Source organism: Hyla sarda, chromosome 6 (genome assembly GCF_029499605.1).
Source record: "Hyla sarda isolate aHylSar1 chromosome 6, aHylSar1.hap1, whole genome shotgun sequence".
In the NCBI taxonomy this organism is placed as follows: Eukaryota; Metazoa; Chordata; class Amphibia; order Anura; family Hylidae; genus Hyla; species Hyla sarda.
The window spans coordinates 26,475,763-26,501,264 of NC_079194.1; the positions used below are offsets into that span (position 1 = coordinate 26,475,763).

The 25,502-nt window shown below is 46.9% G+C and overlaps 1 protein-coding gene across 6 annotated transcripts in view; it reads left to right on the forward strand.

Annotated features, from left to right (window-relative positions):
• Positions 1-25,502, forward strand: part of LOC130275433 (uncharacterized oxidoreductase YtbE-like) — a 189,033-nt gene that overhangs the window by 117,832 nt on the left and 45,699 nt on the right. The gene's annotated exons all lie outside the window — the stretch shown is intronic.

Sequence of the window (25,502 nt, forward strand, 5' to 3'; positions counted from 1 at the left end):
AGCTTCCGTGTTCTCGCCCGCCCCTTCGTGACGTCACGGTCTGCCTACTCAATGAAAGTCTACGGACGTGCATTGAGGGGGCGGGATGTGACGTCACATGACGGGGCTTGACGTCAGGAGGGGGCGGGCGTGAACACGGAAGTCCGCACACGGCGTTCGGAACTCAATGTTCCGGACATTGGGTAGCGGAGTAACCCTTTAAAAAAGGAGATATGATGTGTAGAACACTTATCCCCTATCCGCAGGGTCCGAACGCTGGGACCCCTAGCGTTCTCCTGCATGGGATCCAGGCATTACCGACATGATGTCGACCTCACTGAGGTTGATGACACGACCCCCCCCCCCCCCCATACAGCTCTATGGAAGAGGCGGGGATGCACGGACGCTGGAACTCCGCCTCTCCCATAGAGATACATGGAAGGGGCGTGTCGGGTGTGGTGTCTAGGGCCGACATGCCTTTAAAGACCTGTCTATATCCTAAAAGTCTTTATCCTCCTGGATCTCCAGTGTTCATGGTTATACAGATGTCAAGGGAAGTTGGAATAACCCAGGCATGCTCAACTTTCCCTCAACTTTCATTGTGTGGGGGCCAAACCATGGCCACATTTGATGTCCGATAGCGCCATGATGTTACGGCGACATTGCATTGTGATGTTACGGCGACATTGGACATCGCTTCACTTTTCTGCCTCCCGGACAACCCCTTTAAAAGGGGTTATCCCAAGATTAAAACTTATCATCTGTGCATATTATAACTAATAAATTGTTTTTATTTTCTAATCACTGGTACCCCCACCACCTATCCCAAGAACAGGGGTCCCTTTGAGTAACGATTAAGCATGTGTGCTGCTGCTCTGTACATGGGACAGTCCCGCTATGAGGCTAATAGCTAGATAGCTGGTTACAGCGCTCATCTGTGTTTGCTGATCTATTCATGTGCTGTGGAAGTGCCAGAGTACTTGTTCGTTGGCCGCTCCTCCCTCATAATTTAAGGGGATCCCATTTTTCAGACCCCCCCTACAATGAAATACTTAGCATCCATCCTGTAATGAGTTTTGATCTTGGGATAATCCCTTTAGAGGTTGTCACAGCCGACATAGATCTCTCCCTAACCACTGTCCCTACCTACCCTTAAAAGGGGTACTCCACTGAAAAACATTTTATTTTAAATTAACTAGCTCCAGAAAGTTAAACAGATTTGTAAATTACTTCTATTTAAAAATCTTAATCCTTTCAGTACTTATCAGCTGCTGTATACTACAGAGGAAGTTATTTTCTTTTTGAATTTCCTTTCTGCCTGACCACAGTGCTCTCTACTGACACCTCTGTCCATTTTAGGAAATGTCCAGAGCAGGAGAGGTTTGCTAAGGGGATTTTCTCCTACTCTTGACAGTACCTGACATGGACAGAGGTGTCAGCAGAGTGCAATGTGGTCAAACAGAAAGGAAATTCAAAAAGCAAAGAACTTCCTGTGGAGCATACAACAGCTGATAAGTACTGGAAGGATTAAGATTTTTAAAATAGAAGTAATTTACAAATCTGTTTAACTTTCTGGCACTAGTTGATTACATTTTTTTTTTTTCCAGTGAAGTACCCCCTTTAATGGCAGTCCCAAACTAGGCGACTATCCCTATGCTGGACTAAGTGCAGGGGTGTCAGACAGTGCTGGTCAGAACCAGAAAGGCAAAACAGTGAGTGGTTAAACTGAAAACAAGAAGCCAAAGAGTCTGAACCAGGGGAGCAGTGAGGTACAAAATCAGAATAACAAGGCAAAGTCAGGAAAGCGACAGGTCAAACCTTTAAAGCAGCACAGTACAAAATCAGAATGCAGGAGTAAAGTGAGTAAACCGGCAAAAGATCACAGGAGGAAAGACGAAGGACTAAGACATACTGCAGTGTAAATATGTGTATATTGGTCATCTGAACAGGCGTGTAGACAAACCAATATCTCTGACATATACACTGTGCAGTAACCTCACATTAGCCTTATGGCTGGTGGAGAACAACACTCAGGTGTGCGGTATACAGCATAAGCGTTGTTATCCACACTAGATCAGTGTTTCCCAACCAGGGTGCATCCAGCTGTTGCAAAACTACAACTCCCAGCATGCCCGGACAGCCAAAGGCTGTCCGGGCATGCTGGGGGCTGTAGTTTTGCAACACTTGGAGGCACTCTGGGTTCGGCATTATTTATTGTAGGATTCTATAAAATGCAAAGAAGATATAAATATGTTCAAGTAATGCCTACACCTAGTGTCCTGACTTACTTCACCACTAGAAGTCTTCAAAATAGGGGTACTCCGCCCCTAGACATCTTATCCCCTCTAACAAAGCAGGTTATGTTATGATGTCCATGTATTCTCGCACTCGCTGCACCCTCCAGACTACGTCACGACTTCCTCTGCCTGACAATCTGGGTTCTTACATTCACTGATATTCAAGCGGGAGTCAAGGATGTTATTCTCCTGGTATATTGTTACTGGGCTGCACCGGCAGGATTCTCCCAGACGACTAACAAAAAATCCATTGTTAATAGTGGGTGAATAGAGAAGAGATTTACTGACCTAATCCCAGGAATATCAGGAGACAAAAACACAGGCCAGAATGAAATCCCAGAGAGTAGTGTCATGTGAATGGGATCTCTGGCTTCTCTAGGATAAGAATGCGCCAAGGTCAATGATAGTGTATAGGTTACAGCTCCGGCAGGAGAGATCGCGGGGGCCCCTTTGGATAGGGGATAAGATAGGATACCCCTTTAAAGGAGAATTGTCTTAGACCTTAGGCACCATGAGTACTCCCATATTATGGAATTGTGTTGTACAGATATTAGATCATTTGTGATCCATACCACATCTTCATATATGCCTATACGAAGGTATAGTTAGGCTGGTGTACCTTGAAAATGTGTAACATTGCACTGCAACTGGTGTGACACTTAAAAGGGAACTCTGCCCCTAGGCATCTTATCAGATGTCTGATCGCGGGGGTCCCGCCGCGATCCCACGCGATCTCGGCTGCGGCACTCCAGGCATCCGGTACACGGAGCGAACTTCGCTCTGTGCTGGATGACTGGCGATGCGGGGCGGAGTCTCGTGACGTCACGGCCATGCCCCCTAAATGCAAGTCCCATAGACTTGCATTGAGGGGGCGTGGCCGTGACGTTACGAGCGGGACGCGGCCGTGATGTCACGAGCCTCCGGCACTGCACCCAACGCAGCAATGCCGGGTGCAGCAGGGAAATCACGGGGGTCCCCAAGGCGGGACCCCCTCGATCAGACATCTTATCCCTATACTTTGGATAGGGGATAAGATGTCTAGGAGCGGAGTACCCCTTTAAAGGAAAATTGTCTTAGACCTTAGGCACCATGAGTACTACCATATTATGGAATTGTGTTGTACAGATATTACAACATTTGTGATCCATACCACATCTTCATATTTTCCTATACGAAGGTATAGTTAGGCTGGTGTACCTTGAAAATGTGTAACATTGCACTGCAACTAGTCTGGCACTTAAAGGGGTACTCTGCCCCTAGACATCTTATCCCCTATCCAAAGGATAGGGGACAAGATGTCTGATCGCGGGGGTCCCGCCGCAATCCCCCACGATCTCGGCTGCAGCACTCCAGACATCCGGTGCACGGAGCGAACTTCGCTCTGTTCTGGATGACTGGCGATGCGGGGCAGAAGCTCGTGACGTCACAGCCATGCCCCTAAATGCAAGTCTATGGGAGGGGGCATGATGGCCGTCACGCCCCCTCCCATAGACTTGGATTGAGGGGGCTTGGCCGTGACGTCATGAGCGCGGCGCGGTCATGAGGTCATGAGCCTTTGGCGCCGCACCCGATGCTTTAAACAAATGCTGGGTGCAGCAGGGAGATAGTGGGGGTCCCCACGGTGGGACCCCCACGATCAGACATCTTGGGGATGAGATGTCTAAGGGCAGAGTACCCCTTAAAGGCTAGCCATGCACAATAGTTTAAAGTCGATTTGAAGGCGTTACACCTAACATCTAATACAGTATCTCACGTAAGTCCATTTCCCAAAGACAACCTCTGGATATGACGCTGAGCATGTGCACTCAACTTCTTTGGTCGACCATGGTGAGGCTTGTTCTGAGTAGAACCTCTCCTGTGAAAACACTGTATAGTCTTGCACACAATTCTGAAGCTCCATTTCAGGGTCTTGGCAATCTTCTTATTGCCTAAGCCCTCTTTATGTAGAGCAACAATTCTTTTTTTCAGATCCTCAGAGAGTTAGTTGCCATGTTGAACTTTCAGTGACCAGTATTAGAGAGTGTGGGAGCGATAACATATTTGAGACACCTGCTCCCCATTCACATCTGAGACCTTGTTACACTGACGAATTACATGACATTGGGGAAGGAAAATGGCTAATTGGGCCCAATTTGGACATTTCCACTTATGGGTGCACTCACTTTTGTTACCAAGGTTTAGACATTATTGGCTGTGTGTTGAGTTATTTTGAGGGGACACAAGATTAAACACTTTTATACAGGCCGTGCACTCACTACTTTACATTGTAGCAGACGGGCATTTCTTCAGTGTTGTCACATGAAAAGATAGAAGAAAATATTTTAAAAAATTGTGACTGATTGTGATTAATGTTCCTGGAGGTATACCCCAAATGGAAAAAGATCTGCGTAAACTAGAGGAATGATCAGAACTCTAACAGAGTTCAGAGTATTACTATACTGAGAGAGTAGTGGATGCATGGAATAGCCTTCCTGCAGAAGTGGTCGCTGCAAATACAGTGAAGGAGTTTAAGCATCCATAGGATAGGTATAAGACTATCCTTCATATAAGATAGGAATGTCCATAAGGATATCCTTCATATAAGATATGAATATCCATAAGGCTATCCTTCATATAAGATAGGAATATCCATAAGGCTATGCTTCATATATAATAGGGATAGGCATAAGGCTATGCTTCATATAAGATAGGGATAGACATAAGGCTATGCTTCATATAAGATAGGAATATCCATAAGGCTATCCTTCATATAAGATAGGAATATCCATAAGGCTATGCTTCATATAAGATGGGAATATCCATAAGGCTACCCTTCATATAAGATAGGGATAGACATAAGGTTATCCTTCATATAAAATAGGGATAGGCATAAGGCTATCCTTCATATGAGATAGGGATAGGCATAAGGCTATCCTTCATATGAGATAGGGATAGACATAAGGATATCCTTCATATAAGATAGGGATAGGCATAAGGCTATCCTTCATATAAGATAGGGATAAGTATAAGGCTATCCTTCATATAAGATAGGGATAGACATAAGGCTATCCTTCATATAAGATAGGGATAGACATAAGGCTATCCTTCATATAAGATAGGGATAGGTATAAGGCTATTCTTCATATAAAATAGAGATTGGTATAATACTATCCTTCATATAAAGGTAGGGACAAGGACTATTCATAAATGTGGACACATTCTATGTTTCTCTGTAACTTTATTATTGAAAGAGAAATTGCTCCACAATATGGGTCCCTAGTAAAGAGACCTGATGTTAGTAGCTGCATCATTTTACGGATCAGCATTAGCTTTAGTGTTAAAATATCGCCAACCGGGAAATGTAAAACCATACTGTGAAATGTGCGAGATGTTGAAGAAAATGTGGTTTTAGTGAATCTGCATTTCGGAGGCTTGGTAAATTTGCACCTTCTGTAGATAGTGAAAATAATTCACACATTTTAAAAAGTTTATAGAAAAAGAAAAAGAAATAACCGAAAATGTAACAAGAAATGTTCCTTCATATGTTATTCTTACTGGTATCACTGGCATTACTGGCTGGGGAGGGGATTGAAAGGGTGAGTAGTGTTGTTTTTTTTTTTGTTTTTTTTTATAACGTTTGTTGCTTTTTTCAAAATTTTTATTATCATAAACAAGTTCAAAAACATTTTTTTTGGTTAAAATGGGCATTACCATTTCACAGTCATGTCATAAAAGTCTGATAGGTACGGGCCCTACTTTAGAGACTAGGCCTCCCAGCGCAGTGCTGTGTCACGGTCCCATCAGAAGATTGTTACCACTTGGGACGTTAAATCAGCCGTTCACGCTACTGCGTAGCCACAAGCACACACGCCCCTTATCGCTGTGTTCGGCAAAAACATCATCACAGGCAGAAACAATCCATGGCCATCCTACTTATTGTCTTTCTCTTGACAATGCTGATCTTGCTCACCTAATGCTAAACACACTTAGGGTTGTGGGGGAACAATGGTATAGGATTAGGGTTAGATGTGACTGTTTATTACTCCTAACCCCAAACAAAAAACCTAACCCACCACCCTAATGATAAACCTTAAAGGAGTTCTCCACCATAAGGTGATTTTAGTACGTACCTGTCAGGCAGTAATGGACATGCTTAGGAAGGATCTGCGCTTGTCTTGGGGCTAATTGGCTATGTTTTGAGATTACCATAACTCTGTGGCTAGCTGTTTTGACCTGGCTATTTTATGTTTGATTTTTCTTTTTTTGAATACAAATCCCACAATTCCATTTTCCTCCCTCCCACGCATCATCCACCACATCCATTGAAACATAAATGAGCTGCATCCATTCAAAAGACCTGCATCCATTCAAAAGACCTGTGGTTTTCAATCAGGGTGCCTACAGCTGTGGCATTAGTTGCAGATTGATCTCTCTCCCAACAAGCGATCGCTCCATCCATTGAAGCAGACAGGCTCCCTGTCATCAGCTGACTAGTGATGTCAGGTCTCGGCCACATTGCAACCTGGGAAAAATCTGAGACAACAGTAATTTTTTATGCTGTTAAAAATAAATATTGGGGTGAAAATCAGAGAAGAATTGTGGGAAAACCGTCACACAGGTACAGACACTATATTATGAACTACACTAACTTTACAGCCCCTGTAGCATAGTCAAATAAAAAAAAAAACGGAATACCCCTTTAAAGGGGTATTCCGGCCCCCTAGTGAGAGCGTCTCCGGGCTCACTGGCAGCCATGACCGGCTCCTCATAAACATAGCTTATCAAGCCCTCACCACCAATGGGTTTGCCATATATGGCTGCCTGCCCTTTTCTTGTGATCACCTTATCAGTGTGAATTTCTTAAAATAGAAAAGAAAACAAAGGTGCGCTCCTAGTGTAGAGGTTTGAGTAAACCGGTGCCCCACAAGGTGTCAATCTGCTTACCAGAAGATGTTGCGCAGCGGGCACAACTCCGTGATGGGCCCGTAATATCGTAATGTAGACTGAGGTCAGCTGGCCAAGGTGTCCTTCTCAAGTGGCTCTAGGTCACTTCAGTAAAGATGAACAGCGTTAGGATGGATATCCCAAAAAGTAGAACTTTGCCAGGCGCTTCTCCTCAAAATAATGAAGGTCCAGACCACACAGGATGGGTACAAGGACAATCACTTTAATGGTGATTGTCCTTGTACCCATCCTGTGTGGTCTGGACCTTCATTATTTTGAGGCGAAGCGCCTGGCAAAGTTCTACTTTTTCGGATATCCATCCTAACGCTGTTCAGTGTGAATTTCTTGGCATTATATACCAGAATTACTGTTCGGTCCGGTGCCTTTCTCTGTCTTATTTAACTTGCCCTACATCTTTGGGGACACGGCCTTTTAGACTACAGGTCTGTTGTCCTGGACACTGTAGTTACCAATTTTTGATTGTTATCTTAAAAATTGAGTTGTGCTTGTCGCATCTGCAACTAGCTACTCCACTTGTGGGCAGGAATCCAACCCAAGAGACTGACATGGATTAATACTAGCAACCACTGTCTAGTTATTGGTCTAATATTTCTTGCCTACCTGTTCTATCTATATGTTAAAGGGGTGCTCCGGTGGAAAGCTTTATTTATTTATTTATTTTTTTATCAACTGGTGCCAGAAAGTTAAACAGATTTGTAAATTACTTCTATTAAAAAAAATCTTAATCCTTCCAGTACTTATTAGCTGCTGAATACTACAGCGGAAATTGTTTTCTTTTTGGAACACAGAGCTCTCTGCTGACATAACGAGCACAGTGCTCTCTGCTGACATCTCTGTCCATTTTAGGAACTGTCCAGAGCAGCCTATGTTTGCTATGGGGATTTTCTCCTACTCTGGACAGTTCTTAAAATGGACAGAGGTGTCAGCAGAGAGCGCTGTGGTCCAAAAAGGAAATAATTTCCTCTGTAGTATTCAGCAGCTAATAAGTACTGGAAGGATTAAGATTTTTTTATACAAGTAAATTACAAATATGTAAAACAACCACACTTTAGTCTTGTCTGTTTGTGACATACCTGCATTTCTTACTGACAATGACTACTGTTTCCATCTCCACAAAGACCGTTTGACACCCACTGACGCTGTACTAACATCATTAACATCATTAATATTATTATCAGTTTTTGTGCTACTGTTTCATAACATCTGTCTAATATCAACGCTCTGTGTATTCTACTGTGGCCTCCTCTCACTCCCTGATGAATCCCAAGAACCTATGGGCAAAACACGTTGGCAACAGAGGTCAGCTGATTTGTGTTTAATTGTATTGTCTATTTTTTTCCTAACCCTATCCACACTTAGTATCAGGAGATCCCCACCTAGTCAGGTAGGGACCCCAGTGTAGGTATTGACCTGTACCCTATTCCCCCATCCTAGCACTTTATTGTATATCACTTTATATTTGAGTATAAAAATCTATTTTTAATATCATCCGAGCCTAATTGGTGATTCTCTAAGAATTTAATATTTTAAATTTTAGTGACGTCATGTCTATGGGAGGGGGTGTGACAGCCGTCACGCCCCCTCCCATAAACATGAATGGAGGGGCGGGGAGTGACATTACTAGGGGACGTGGCCGTGACACCGCGTCTCCGTCTTGGAGGCAGCGCCCGGCACAGAATGCCGGGGGCTGCACCGAGATTTCCTGGGGTCCACAGCTACAAGACCCCTGTGATCATACATCTTATCCCCTATGCTTTGGATAGGGCATAAGATGTATAATGCCGGAATACCCCTTTAACTATAAACCTCCAGGTCAGCGGTCTGACCTGGATGTACAGCCTGGTGCCTGAGTAGGCAGTTTACGCTACGTTCCATAGATGTTATTGGGAGCTGTGTAAACAGTGTAACATGAGTTGGAACAGACATCAGAACATGGATGTGCTGGATGTGGAGCGATTTAACTCCATCCCAAGTGCTGCGAACACTTATTTATAAGTCAGAAAACCCTTCTAAGTTACTTACCCTATTCTACAGGAAATTGCCCTTAACATTGAAAAACAGAATAAATGGCAAGCACTGAGCCCGTCCTCACTCACCTTGCATTCACTTCCTCCCTGAGTCTGTTGTGCTGTGCTAGGTCTCTTTATCCAATGCTTCTCTGTAACCCCCTCCTTTCTGTTTTCATGCTGCAGTCTGATAGGACAGGAGTGAGCACAGAGGAGTGCTAGCCCTCACTTTGTGGACTTTGTCCCAGCCTTTTGCTTTAGCTGGGACAAAGATGATGCTGCAGCCGGACATGATTATGTTCTGGATGATATGGGGACCCCTAGTGGTCTTTTTTTTACTAGCCATGATTACTATAAAAAGGAAATAAATATATTAGAAAGGTTAATGTTTTGCCAAGATGTACAACATATAAAACGTTTTTTATTTTGACAGTGCCCATTAAAATATCACATTAAACTTTTTCAACACATTTTGTTTGAGAAACTTTTAGATGTGAATACATTTGATGGCGAGATGTTTTATTGTATGCAAATATTAGTGGAAATGTAACACAAGTGGTCATAGCAGAGCAACCAGAGTTATTCTAGTGGCAAGATTTATGTATCTGTCTGTCTGGATAACACCCACGTCTCTTCATCCTCCACTGCCCCTCTGTCTCATGGCTTTCATTTCATTCTATTATTGATTGTTCTCTAGATTCTTTTGTTTGCAGCCCCCTCCTCAACTCAGTGTGGCCTTTGGTATTGCTATTCTGTTGTGTTTTTTATTATAGTTCTCTGCAGGGGGCAGCCACATAGATGTATATTATAGAGCACCGATGCATCTATTCTTAGCCCCATTTACTCGAATTGTCAAAAATAAATAAAAAATACTAGAACTTAACCTTTATAAAAAAAAATTGCTAAAAATACTGCATGCAATATAGTGGCCCTGTCAGTTATATAAACAGATGGACGGTTCTCACCCCGACCCCCCACTGTAGAAAAAAAAAAATTGATGGAATCTGTCAGTTCTCATTTACTGCACTCATGCTGTAATATAGAGGTATAGCACAAACAGGATTATACAGAATTTCAGACAATAATAAGGCATTAACCCCTTAAGGACTGAGCCCTTTTTCACCTTAAGGACTCGGCCATTTTTTGCAATTCTGACCACTGTCACTTTAAACATTAATAACTCTGGAATGCTTTTAGTTATCATTCTGATTCCGAGATAGTTTTTTCGTGACATATTCTACTTTAACATAGTGGTAAAATTTTGTGGTAACTTGCATCCTTTCTTGGTGAAAAATCCCCAAATTTGATGAAAAATTAGAAAATTTTGCATTTTTCTAACTTTGAAGCTCTCTGCTTGTAAGGAAAATGGATATTCCAAATAAAAAAATGTTTATTCACATATACAATATGTCTACTTTATGTTTGCATCATAAAATTGATGAGTTTTTACTTTTGGAAGACACCAGAGGGCTTCAAAGTTCAGCAGCAATTTTCCAATTTTTCACAAAATTTTGAAACTCGCTATTTTTCAGGGACCAGTTCAGGTTTGAAGTGGATTTGAAGGGTCTTCATATTAGAAATACCCCATAAATGACCCCATTATAAAAACTGCACCCCCCAAATTATTCAAAATGACATTCAGTCAGCGTTTTAACCCTTTAGGTGTTTCACAGGAATAGCAGCAAAGTGAAGGAGAAAATTCACAATCTTCATCTTTTACACTCGCATGTTTTTGTAGACCCAATTTTTTAATTTTCGCAAGGGGTAAAAAGGAGAAAATTTTTACTTGAATTTGAAACCCAATTTTTCTCGAGTAAGCACATACCTCATATGTCTATGTAAAGTGTTCGGCAGGCGCAGTAGAGGGCTCAGAAGGGAAGGAGCGACAAATGGTTTTTGGGGGGCATGTCACCTTTAGGAAGCCCCTATGGTGCCAGAACAGCAAAAAACCCCACATGGCATACCATTTTGGAAACTAGACCCCTCGGGAACATTACAAGGGGTAAAGTAAACCTTAATACCCCACAGGTGATTCACGACTTTTGCATATGTAAAAAAAAAAAAAATGTTTTCCCTAAAATGCTTGGTTTCCCAAAAGTTTTACATTTTTAAAAAGGGTAATAGCAGAAAATACCCCCCCAAAATTTTAAGCACAATTTCTCCCGATTCAGAAAACACCCCATATGGGGGTGAAAGTGCTCTGCTGGTGCACTACAGGTCTCAGAAGAGAAGGAGTCACATTTGGCTTTTTTGAAGGAAATTTTGCACTGGGGGCATGCCGCATTTAGGAAGCCCCTATGGTGCCAGGACAGCGGAAAAAAAAAACCCACATGGCATACCATTTTGGAAACTAGACCCCTTGGGGAACGTAACAAGGGGTAAAGTGAACCTTAATACCCCACAGGGGTTTCACAACTTTTGCATATGTAAAAAAAAAAAAAATTTTACCTAAAATGCTTGGTTTCCAAAAAAATTGACATTTTTACAAAGGGTTAAAAAATTGAAGCTCAATTTCTCCCGATTCAGAAAACACCCCATATGGGGGTGAAAAGTGCTCTGCTGGTGCACTACAGGTCTCAGAAGAGAAGGAGTCTCATTTGGCTTTTTGAAAGCAAATTTTGCTCTGGGGGCATGCCGCATTTAGGAAGCCCCTATGGTGCCAGAACAGCAAAAAAAAAAAAAAACACATGGCATACTATTTTGGAAACTAGACCCCTCGGGGAACGTAACAAGGGGTTAAGTGAACCTTAATACCCCACAGGTGTTTCACGACTTTTGCATATGTAAAAAAAAAATATTTTTTTTACCTAAAATGCTTCTTTTCCCAAAAATGTTACATTTTTAAAAAGGGTAAAAGCTGAAAATCGCCCCCAAAATATGTAACACAATTTCTCCCGAGTACGGCGATACCCCATATGTGACCCTAAACTGTTGCCTTGAAATACGACAGGGCTCCAAAGTGAGAGCGCCATGCGCATTTGAGAGCTAAATTAGGGACTTGCATAGGGGTGGACATGGGGGTATTCTACGCCAGTGATTTCCAAACAGGGTGCCTCCAGCTGTTGTAAAACTCCCAGCATGCCTGGACAGTCAGTGGCTGTCTGGTAATACTGGGAGTAGTTGTTTTGCAACAGCTGGAGGCTCCGTTTTGGAAACCGTGGCATACCAGACGTTCTTCATTTTTATTGGGGACGGGAGGGGGGCTGTGTAGGGGTATGTGTATATGTAGTGTTTTTTACTTTTTATTTTATTTTGTGTTAGTGTAGTGTTTTTAGGGTACAGTCACACGGGCGGGGGTTCACAGTAGTTTCTCGCTGGCAGTTTGAGCTGCGGCAGCTCAAACTTGCAGCCGGATACTAACTGTAAACCTCCGCCCATGTGAGTGTACCCTGTACGTTCACATTGGGGGGGGGGGACATCCAGCTGTTGCAAAACTACAACTCCCAGCATGTACGGTCTATCAGTGCATGCTGGGAATTGTAGTTTTGCAACAGCTGGAAGCACACTGGTTGTGAAACACCGAGTTTGGTAACAAACTCAGTGTTTTGCAACCAGTGTGCCTTCAGCTGTTGCAAAAGCTACAACCCCCAGCATGTACGGACAGTGGAAGGGCATGCTGGGTCTTGTAGTTATGCAACAGCTGGAGGTATACTACTTTGGCTGGGGATGCTGGGGATTGTAGTTATGCAACAGCTGGAGACACACTGTTTTGCTACTTAACTCAGTGTGCCTTCAGCTGTTGCAAAACTACAACTCTCAGCAGTCACCGACAGCCAACAGGCATTCTGGGAGTTGTAGTTATGCAACCAGCAGATGCACCACTACAACTCCCAGCATGCACTTTAGCTGTTTGTGCAAGCTGGGAGTTGTAGTTACACAACAGCTGAAGGTACACTTTTCCATAGAAAAAATGTGCCTCCAGCTGTTGCAAAACTATAAGTCCCAGCATGCCCATAAGGGCATGCTGGGAGTTGTGGTGGTCTGCCTCCTGCTGTTGCATAACTAAAGCTCCCAGCATGCCCTTTTTGCAGGAGGCTGTCACTCACCTCCAACGATCCACGCTGCACCAGGTCAGTCCCTCATCGTCGCCGCCGCCGCTCCTGAGGCCCCGATCCCAACATTGACGCCGGGGATCGGAGTCCCCAGCTCCTGGGGTGCACGTCCTGCACCCGCTCACGTCCTCAGGAAGAGGGGCGGAGCGGGTTGCGGGAGTGACACCCGCAGCAGGCGCCCTGATTGGTCGGCCGGAAAAACGGCCGACGAATCAGGGCGATCGTGAGGTGGCACCAGTGCCACCTCACCCGTGCTGGCTGTGGCTGTTCGGGGCCGTCAGAGACGGCCCCGAACAGCCTGTAATTCCGGGTCACCGGGTCACTGGAGACCCGATTGACCCAGAATCTGCCGCAGATCGCTGGACTAAATTGTCCAGCGATCTGCGGCCATTGCCGACATGGGGGGTCATCATGACCCCCTTGGGCGATATGCCCGATGCCTGCTGAACGATTTCAGCAGGCATCGGGCACCGGCTCCCCCTCCAGCTAGCGGCGGGGGGCCGGGATTTGACAGGACGTACTCAAATGTCCTGAGTCCTTAAGGACTCGGAAAAGAGGCTGTTTGAGTACGTCCTGCGTCATTAAGGGGTTAAAGATGCTTGACAAGTGCCTTGCCGTGTTCTTCTACAGTAGATTACCTATTGGTTACAGAAATCTCTTAATAACTGAATTCCATCCCATTGGCACAGATGTAAAGAATCCAGCACCTACTGATTCAGTCGTCTTTACAAACATTGGTGATAGAATGGGGCAATAAACTAAATGATACCAGTGTGGTCCTGTAATAGGAGCCACCACTGCAACAAACGAGATCCTGAAAGTTCTTCCCTCCTAGATCTTCCACCCTTCGCTGGGATCGGGATTATATAGAAGGGGAAACATTAAGGAACCACAGAGCCTTAGCCACAAAGTGGAGAACACGGAAAGTTACAGATCAGGGTTGACAAGTGCCCCGAGGCATAGTGTATAAAGATCACCAATACTGAGTCAATAGCTAGTATTCTGTTGAGGGACAATTGGGTGTTTTCCATCTGGTCAACAGAGTAAATGAAAAATAGCATTATCAGCTCACCTCCTCTCTTGCAAGTCCGGATCCTCACTTGGCCCAGTGATGAACGTAGCAAATGGCAAGACGGAGTTTCTCTATCTTGCCATTTTCCATCTGATGAACAAGTCTGGGTTTGGTGAATGCCAGGAGAACGTTACCTGCCTGACCACATTGTGCCAGCTGTTGTCGGGATTCAAACCCGTGACCAGCCAATTCCCAGGCGGTAGTCCTGCTTACTAGGCTACTTTCTTCTCTGGACATTCCTCCCTGAAACCTATTATGTAACCTTAGTCTTGCCAAGCCTTGCTCATCACCCTTGATTCCCCATGCCTGGTACTTCCCTATATAAGTCCAGCCCCTTGCACTCTAGCTTGCTGATTATTGAGCTTCTGAGCCTTGATCAAGCTTCTCCTCATCTGCTGCTCTTGCTACTACTGAAGTCCACTGCTGACCAGGAATTGCCTATCGACTACTCTTCTGCTTTATCCCTACTTACTGAACTGCTACCACCGTTGCCATCTTGATTGTCTGTCCACGCTTACTGCCGCCTGCCCTGACCCACCGCCTGCCTACCGACTACGCCTCTGCCAGACTTCCTGCACTTACTACCTGCCTGCGGTCCTTGCCACTGGGCTCCACTCCTACCTCCAGCCAGCGGTCCTCTGACTCAGGTGAGCCTGTCGGATTGTTACAGAATAATCAGCCACACTATGGAGTCTGCAATGGCCACTCTGCGTAAGCAGGTCTCCGAACTTCAAGAATTTGGTACTACATATCAGGAGAAATTTGCCCAGCTCCAAGGCGTAGTCCAAAGCCAACAGAGGGAGATTATTGAACTACAGAGGCAACTCCTGGGCGTCCGCAGACACCCGCATGCCACTCCCATCAAGATTCAGCGGCGACAGACGCCAGTATCGGGGGTTTCTAAACCAATGCCACATCTATTTTCAGATGTACCCGGCCCCCTTAACCACCGAGAAAAAGAAGGTGCTATTCGTGGTCAATCTCCTGACGGATGAAGCATTAGCATGGGCATCACCATACGTAGAGACTAACAGTCAGCTCCTGGACAACCTTAACAACTTCATCATCGCCATGAGCCAAGTCTTCGATGACCCCAACCGCTGTGCGATAGCCGAGGCGCGACTACATAGTCTGCGGCAAGGGAGACGCTCCGTCGCTGAATACACCACCGAGTTTCGCCGTTGGATCACGGACACCACCTGGAACCCAGCAGCACAGAGAAGCCAATTGCAGCGAGGCCTGTCCGAATTAATAAAGGACGAACTCGCCAGAGTTGAGGTCTCGGACGATCTGGATGACTTCATTCAGTTATGCATCCGGATAGATCAAAGACTCTCCGAGAGGAAGAAAGAAAGACTCTGGTCCTCGGACCACAGACCCACTTACTCCTTCTCTTCCACCGCCCAGCGCGACCCCCAGTCAGTAACTGAACCTATGCAGGTCGACGCTCTACGTAGGTCTCTATCCACAGCTCAGAAGGAGAGAAGGCTGGCCGAAAACCTCTGCCTCTACTGTGGGGAGCCAGGTCATTTTGCCATCAAATGTCCTCATAAAATCCGAAAGACTATTGCCGTCACGGAGCTAACTACAGACTCCAACTCCACCTGCAGCCCCCGAAAATAACAACACGGCAGCTCATGGATCCCACTTCATCGTCCCCATCCCCATCGACATTGAGGGGCGACAACTTCCCTGTTCAGCGATGTTAGACTCCGGGGCGGGAGGCAACTTCATGGATCTAACCTTCGCCCGTGAAAAGAACATTCCACTGACAATCAAGGCAGCCCCCGTTGACCTGGAAACCGTTGACGTATCCCCACTCTCCTCGGGGCCGGCCACTCACGAGACCACCGAACTACAACTCCTCATAGAACCAAATCACTGTGAAAAGATCCAATTTTCTCTGATCGTCTCCCCGAAGTTCCCAGTGATCTTGGGCATCCCATGGTTTGCCACCCACAGCCCCTCGGTGGACTGGGAAACCCGCTGCATACGATTCCCGTCCGAGTTCTGCTCGCTAAATTGCTCCCACAAACCCGTCCTTCCACCTGAAGACACCAACATCTCAAAACTATCCGTCAAGGATCTGCTACCCCCTCAATACCGCGAGTTCCAGGATGTCTGCGAAAAGAAAAACGCAGACAAGCTGCCACCACACTGACCCTACGACTGCCCTATAGAACTGTTGCCCGGGCTGAAATACCCTTTGGCAGTATCTACTCCCTCTCAGACCCTGAACTCAAGGCTCTGAAAGAGTACCTGGACGAGGACCTGAGTAAGGGGTTCATCCGGCCTTCCACCTCCCCCGCGGGAGCCCCCTTTTTCTTCGTAGAGAAAAAAGACTCCTCCCTGCGTCCCTGCATATAGACTACAGAAAGCTTAACGACATAACCGTAAAAAAACGGTACCCGCTCCCACTGATTTCAGAACTCCTTGACAAACTCCGGGCAGCGAAGATCTTCACTAAACTCGACCTTCGAGGGGCCCACAACCTCGTCCGAATCCGCCCTGGGGACGAATGGAAGACACCTTTCCGGACACGTTATGGTAATTTCGAGTACCTGGTCATGCCTTTCAGACTCTGCAATGCTCCCGCCACATTCCAGCACTTCATTAACGATGTCCTCAGGGACATGCTGGATCTGTTTGTAGTCGTTTACCTGGACGACATCTTGATCTTCTCTGAAGACCTCGGACAGCACCGCGAACACGTCTGCAGGGTACTGCAGAGACTCCGACAGAACTCTCTACATCAAGCTAGAGAAATGCGAGTTTGAGCGAACCACCACTCAGTTCCTCAGATACATCATCTCCCCAGAGGGCATAAGTATGGACCCGGGGAAGGTCCAAGCTAGGATGAACTGGCCCGTTGCGAAAAACGAGAAGGAGATACAAAGATTCATTGGCTTCGCCAACTTCTATTGGAAGTTTATCTGGAACTTCTCCAAGGTCATAGCACCAATCACCCAACTCACCAAGAAGGCATTCCCCTTCTCCTGGACACCGGAGGCCCAGGAGGCCTTCACCAAGCTGAAACTCCTGTTCACTTCTGCCCCAATCCTAATCCACCCGAACTCCGAGCTCCCATTTACAGTCGAAGTGGATGCATCAGACTCTGCGGTAGGTCGCAGTTTTGTCACAACTGACAGGGGAGAGGATGCTATTACACCCGTGTGCATATTTCTCCCGCCAGATGTCCCCCTCCGAGAAGAACTATGACATCGGGAACAAAGAACTAGGATCAAGGATGCCTTCTCCGAGTGGAGACACCTTCTGGAGGGAGCCACCAACCCCATAATCGTACTAACTGACCACAAGAACCTCGAGTTCATCCGCAGCGCTAAGAGACTCTCAGCCAGACAGGCCAGATGGAGCCTATTCTTTTCCCGCTTCAACTTTCTCATCACCAATGGCCCCCGATCAAAAAACGGCAAGGCTGACGCCCTCTCCAGAATGTTTTCCGAGCCCTCACAGAATAACAAGGGCCAAGATAACATCTTACCCGAGAGAAGCGTCGTAGGGGCCACCTATTCTAAAGAACTCCTGGGCACAATCAAAGAAGGATACAAAAATGACCCCTTCCTTGCCCACCCCACAGGGAATATCGGCCTTATCTTTAAGAACTGCCATTGGTCACTGCCAACTATATGTACCAGAAATCGCACGGCTCGAAGTGCTCAAACTCAACCATGACTCCAAGCTGGCCGGCCATTTTGGCACAAGAAAGACCCAGGAGCTTCTCTCCCACTCCTTCTGGCGGCCAACATACAAGGAGGACATCAAGAGGTACATCTCCTCGTGCGCGGTCTGTGCCCGCAATAAGACTCCTCGTTCCTCTCCCGTGGGTCTGTTACAACCCCTCCCTATTCCCTCCCCCCCCTGGGGCTCGATCTTCATGGACTTTGTGGTAGACCTTCCTCCTTCGATTAACACCATCCTGGTCATAGTCTACCGTCTCACCAAGATGGCCCATTTCATCCCCTACAAAGGCATACCCACCACCAAACAGATGGCCGATCTAATTCTCAGAGAGGTCTTCAGGCTGCATGGGATCCCGGATGAAGTGGTCTCCGACCGAGGCGTACAATTTGCCTCAAAGTTCTGGAAGAACTTCTGCCTGGCGCTCGGGGTTAAAGTAAACCTGTCCTCCGCTTTCCACCCTCAGTCAAACGGGCAGACTGAGAGAACTAATCAGACCCTAGAGCAATACCTACGCTGTTTCAGCTCCCACCTGCAGAATGACTGGCTTGACCATCTCCCCACGGCCGAGTTCGCCTGCAACAATGCTGAGCACAGCTCAACCAAGCACAGCCCCTTCTTTGCTGACACAGGCTCGCACCCGGTGTTCATTCCCCACCTGCCCGTCGCCTCCACCCTCCCAGCAGTGGCCGAATGCCAACAACCCTACAGGAGGCACAAAAGAACATTATAGACAACCTCCAGCTCACCCAGAGGCGTTTTAAACAGGGAGCAGACAGACGTCGCAAACCCACCCCCGGGCTTCCATGTGGGAGACAAGGTGTGGCTGTCCACCAGGAACCTCAGATTGAAGGTCCCCGGTCCCCTCCAAAAAGTTGGCCCAAAGACACATGGGTCCGTTCCGGATCACTGCACAAATCAACGAGGTCACGTTCCGACTCGACCTTCCGGACTCCATTAGGGTGCACCCTGTCTTCCATTGCTCACTCCTCAAGCCATACATGGAGAACACCTTCACAGGCCACCACTCGCCCCCTCCACCACCCGTGAGGGTAAAGGGTGAAGAAGAATACGTGGTCGCAAAGATCCTCGACTCCAGGATCCACCGGGGAAGACTACAATACCTAATTAGGTGGGAGGGTTACCCTCCCGAGGATAACTCCTGGGAGCCAAAAGAAAATGTCCACGCCTTCAGACTGGTAAAAGAGTTCCACCATCGGCACCCCGGTAAGCCTGCCCCTGCGGTGCCCGGAGGTCACCTTGGAAGGGGGGGGGGAATGCTGTCGGGATTCGAACCCATGACCAGCCACATCCCAGGCGGTAGCCCTGCTTACTAGGCTACCGTCTTCTCTGGACATTCCTACCTTAAACCTATTATGTAACCTCAGTCTTGCCAAGCCTTGCTCATCACCCTTGATTCCCCACACCTGGTACTTCCCTATATAAGTCCAGCCCCTTGCACTCTAGCTTGCTGATTATTGAGCTCCTGAGCCTTGATCAAGCATCTCCTCCTCATCTGCTGCTCTTGCTACTACTGAAGTCCACTGCTGACCAGGAATTGCCTACCGACTACTCTTCTGCTTTGTCCCTACTTACTGAACTGCTACCACCATTGCCATCTGGATTGTCTGACCACGCTTACTGCCGCCTGCCCTGACCCACTGCCTGCCTACCGACTACGCCTCTGCCAGACTTCCTGCACTTACTACCTGCCTGCGGTCCTTACCACTGGGCTCCACTCCTACCTCCAGCCAGCGGTCCTCTGACTCAGGTGAGCCTGTAGGATTGTTACAGCTGTAGAGTTTGGTAGAGGAAGGATAATGCTATCAGAGTGATTGTCAACAGTCAGCCTAGAACCTTCAGTTCCAGCAAAGAGAAATCTTAATTCTTTAGCCTAGACATTTTGAACAATTGTTGTCTTCAACTATGTGGGGACGGTTTGGGTCGATAAGGACTCAGAGGGGAGTCTTGACCTCAACCCCATCCAAAACCTTTGAGACTAGCTAGAACAGAGATTGTGACCCAGAACCTCTCCTTCAACATCAGTGTCTGACCTCGCAAATGTTCTTCTGGATGAAGAGGCGGAAATTTACACACACCTCCAAATTCTTCCAGAAGAGCGTATATCTGCATAGTGGGGAGCAACTCCATATTTATGCCTATGGATTTTGAATGGGACATCCTAAAAGTTCCTGTAGGTGTAATGTGCAATTCTTTTGTCCATATAGTGTGGGCAAGAATTTATAGAATTTACAAGGGTAGAGAGCCTAAATCAACTCAGCCGGATAGTAAAGGGTTTTCCTCATCAAGAATACCCTTTTCAGACTAAAACTAGACATCTGTTTTTACACATTTCCATGCAGTTTTGGGCTCCTTTTTGGCCTAATAGAAGGTAGTCCCAAGTGAGGAACCCCTCTGACTTTCATATACCCTAACGTTATGTTGCCAAAATTGTCCAATTCTTTTCAAAGGGTCCTACAGAAATGCTAGTACTATCAGACAGTAGAGAGCACAGAGGAGTTCTATCAGACAGTAGAGAGCACAGATGAGTTCTATCAGACAGTAGAGAGCACAGAGGAGTTCTATCGCACAGAGGAGTTCTATCAGACAGTAGAGAGCACAGAGGAGTTCTATCAGACAGTAGAGATCACAGGAGTCCTATCAGACAGGAAAGAGCACAGAGGAGTGCTATCAGACAGGAAAGAGCACAGAGGAGTGCTATCAGACAGGAGAGAGCACAGAGGAGTGCTATCAGACAGGAGAGAGCACAGAGGAGTGCTATCAGACAGGAGAGAGCACAGAGGAGTACTATCAGACAGGAGAGAGCACAGAGGAGTACTATCAGACAGGAGAGAGCACAGAGGAGTACTATCAGACAGGAGAGAGCACAGAGGAGTACTATCAGACAGGAGAGAGCACAGAGGAGTACTATCAGACAGGATAGAGCACAGAGGAGTACTATCAGACAGGAGAGAGCACAGAGGAGTACTATCAGACAGGAGAGAGCACAGAGGAGTACTATCAGACAGGAGAGAGCACAGAGGAGTACTATCAGACAGGAGAGAGCACAGAGGAGTACTATCAGACAGGAGAGAGCACAGAGGAGTACTATCAGACAGGAGAGAGCACAGAGGAGTACTATCAGACAGGAGACAGCACAGAGGAGTACTATCAGACAGGAGAGAGCACAGAGGAGTACTATCAGACAGGAGAGAGCACAGAGGAGTACTATCAGACAGGAGAGAGCACAGAGGAGTACTATCAGACAGGAGAGAGCACAGAGGAGTACTATCAGACAGGAGAGAGCACAGAGGAGTACTATCAGACAGGAGAGAGCACAGAGGAGTACTATCAGACAGGAGAGAGCACAGAGGAGTACTATCAGACAGGAGAGAGCACAGAGGAGTACTATCAGACAGGAGAGAGCACAGAGGAGTACTATCAGACAGGAGAGAGCACAGAGGAGTACTATCAGACAGGAGAGAGCACAGAGGAGTACTATCAGACAGGAGAGAGCACAGAGGAGTACTATCAGACAGGAGAGAGCACAGGGGAGTTCTAGCCCACCCTCACTTACTGGACTTTGTCCATGCCTGTGCTTCATCTTGGACAAAGCCATGATTTCTATAAAAAGGAAATAAAATTATCTTATGAAGTATATTAGGAAGTTTAATGTTTTGCTAAGATGTACAACTTATAAAAAGTTTTTGTATCTGACAGTGCCCATTTAAAGACATAGGGGGAGAGTTATCAAAACCTGTCCAGGAGAAAAGTTGCTTAGTTTCCCATAGCAACCAATCAGATCACTTCTTTCATTTTTGAAAAAGCCTCTGAAAAATGAAAGCAGCAATCTGCTATGGACAACTCAGCAACTTTTCCTCTGGACAGATTTTGATAAGTCTCCCCCATAGAGAAGGAGATTGTCTTCATAAAACATCTCTTTAAGCACGAAGCATTTTGTTATTGCATGCATTTGTTTTTAATCATTTAATCTCCTACCTTATCCTTCTCTTCTTCTCAGTCTTTTGCTTCTAGTTTTAGTAAATTCCACATTTACAGTTATTTTAGATTTTCTTGATTATTGGAATACTGATTTAATAGAATATCACTGTACAGTGACCCCTCGACCTACGATGGCCCCGACATACGATCATTTCAACATACGATGGCCTCTCAGAGGCAGCATCAATATACGATGCTTTTTTATGTCGGGGCCATCGCATAAACGGCTATCGGGCAGCGCTGACTGCTTCAGCTGCCCCCGGATAGCCGTTTACAGTGCCCCGTGAGCTCCGGTGACTATCACTTACCTGTCCTCGGGGCTCCGGGGCATCCTCTTCGGGATCCCCTGCATTGTCGGCGCTCTCCATTGTTGTCATCACGTCACCGCGCACGCCGTCCCGTCATCCAATAGGAGCGGTGTGCGTAACGACGTGATGGCAGCGACGGAGAGCGAGGATGCCGGAGAAGCAGAGGCCTTGCCGGAGCGTCGGGGACACCTCGGGGACGCAGCGACAGCGATGGACGACGACATCCAGGGCAGCGGTGACGAGCGGTAACGGTCCGGAGCGGCGGGGACAGGTGAGTACAACTTCCTCTAACAGTGGTCTTCAACCTGCGGACCTCCAGATGTTGCAAAACTACAACTCCCAGCATGCCCGGACAGCCGTTGGCTGTCCGGGCATGCTGGGTGTTGTAGTTTTGCAACATCTGGAGGTCCGCAGGTTGTAAACCACTGTCCTAAACTTTACATTGCACGGATCCCTCAACATACGATGGTTTCAACAAACGATGGTCCATTTGGAACGGATTACCATTAGAGATGAGCGAACTTACAGTAAATTCGATTCGTCACGAGCTTCTCGGCTCGGCAGTTGATGACTTTTCCTGCGTAAATTAGTTCAGCTTTCAGGTGCTCCGGTGGGCTGGAAAAGGTGGATACAGTCCTAGGAAAGAGTCTCCTAGGACTGAATCCACCTTTTCCAGCCCACCGGAGCACTGGAAAGCTGAACTCATTTATGCAGGAAAGGCATCAACTGCCGAGAGAAGTTCGTGACGAATCGAATTTACTGTAAGTTCGCTCATCTCTATACTGCACCTCAGGTTACTTATTGTGCTATATATACATTTGCACATGTGACTCATTTGATTAAAAATTAATTAAATCTAGGAGGAAGGATATCAATCTAAACACCGATAGATAGATAGATAGATAGATAGATCTATCTATGTATATAACTGGAATGAACAACATTTAACTAGAAATTAGATTGTAGTTAGCAAGATAGATAGAGATATATATATATATATAACCACTAACAATAAAAATAATTAAACTACAAGGAGTTGAATATCTGTCTATCTATCTATCTACACACACACACACACACCGTATTAGGGGATTCTGAGTCAGTAGAGGGGGGTGCTTTGTTCAGGATCCTTACCTCATGGCCAGAGTAGAGAGAGGTTAGGCTACATTCACACTGCGTTTCTGGCATACGACCACCGGCGGGATCATTTACTAAAACGTCCGCTGCCGTATCCACACCAGACCCGCGCCGCATTTAAATGAGCCGGCCAGAGTCAGACCACGGTTTTCAGTCTGGCAACAAAACCGGATACGGTGCAAAAATGAGCCGACCGGAGTCTCAATCTGTCTCTGGCCGGTGCATTGCCGTGGAATGAGATTTGCCATAGAATGAGATGGTCCGCCTCCATCACATCCTATTGGCTCTCTCTTGTCACGTGACATAGTTAAACGTCACACATCGATGCGCACAGCAGTGTCAGTTTGGCTATCACAGGGAGAGGATCTCCTCACCCTGTGATAGCTGAAGCTGCACGGAGCTCTCATGGCCTCTGTGGCCCGACAGAAGTTCACACACGTACGCAGCTCATACGGCTGCCTCATATACATTTACTCTATTATTACATCCACAGCGCTATCGGGATCCCTATGCCCGATGGCGCTGTCATCAGTGTGCGTCCCCGCGAGCGCCCCACGCCCGCAGCTCCACTCCCCGTCCCCCGCAGCTCTACTCCCCGTCCCCCGCAGCTCTACTCCCCGTCCCCCGCAGCTCTACTCCCCGTCCCCCGCAGCTCTACACCCGTCCCCTGTGAACGCTCAGGGAGCGATCCACAGCGCTATGGGGATTCCTATGCCCGATGCCGCTGTCATCAGTGTGCGTCCCCGCGAGCGCCCCACGACCGCAGCTCTACTCCCCATCCCGTTAACGCTCAGGGAGCGGGGAACAGAAAATAGAGCATCGGGCGCAGGTAAAGTAGTACTGCGCATGCGCAGCACTACGCGAATAACTTAACCTGCGCCCGATGCTCTACTTTCTGTCCCCCACTCCCTGAGCGTTAACGGGACGGGGAGTACAGCTGCGGGCGTGGGGCGCTCGGGGGGAGGCACACTGATGACAGCGGCATCGGGATCCCGATAGCGCTGTGGATCAACAGTAAATGTATATGAGGCAGCCGTATGAGCTGCGTACATGTGTGAACTTCTGTCGGGCCACAGAGGCCATGAGAGCTCCGTGCAGCTTCAGCTATCACAGGGTGAGGAGATCCTCTCCCTGTGATAGCCAAACTGACACTGCTGTGCGCATCGATGCGTGACGTTTAAATATGTCACGTGACAAGAGAGAGCCAATAGGATGTGATGGAGGCGGACCATCTCATTCTATGGCAAATCTCATTCCACGGCAATGCACCGGCTCATTTAAATACGGCAGCGACTGGAAACATAGGGGGAGATTTATCAAAACCTGTGCAAAGGAAAAGTTGCCCATAGCAACCAGTCAGATCGCTGCTTTCATTTTGCAGAGGCCTTGTTAAAAATGAAAGAAGCGATCTGATTGGTTGCTATGGACAACTGGGCAACTTTTAGTCTGGACAGGTTTTGATGAATCTCCCCCCATAGTGTAAATGCACTCTTACAAAGAGTGTCTCTTGATCTGGAGGGCCTATCCTGTTTTGCATGACACAGACAACCCATAGATATGAATGTGCAATACTTGATTTTCCCTGTGGTGGCGCTGCAGGGAAACTTAAAGGAGAACTGTAGTGCAATGTAACTTATCTCCTTTCCGAAGTATTGGGGATAAGTTATAGATCGCGGGGGGTCCAAGCGATCCTGTATGGGGCCGTGGCAGTATGCTGGAAGGGGGCGTTCCGTCCCGGCATGACGCAGCGGCGGACACGATCTCTATCAAATACATGGAGGGACTTTCTGCAGACTGCCGCGGCCCCATACAGGAAATCGCAGGGGGCCCCAGCAGTCGGACCCTCCACGAAGGATAGGGGATAAGTTATATTGCACTACTGTTCTCTTTTAACACTTTCTTTCAGGTTTTCCATAGATTGCAGCTGATCTCAGGGGTCCCAGCAGCAGAATAGTGTTTCATGCTTCTACACTGAGCGCTTGGTGCAGGACCTGAGACAGGACGCG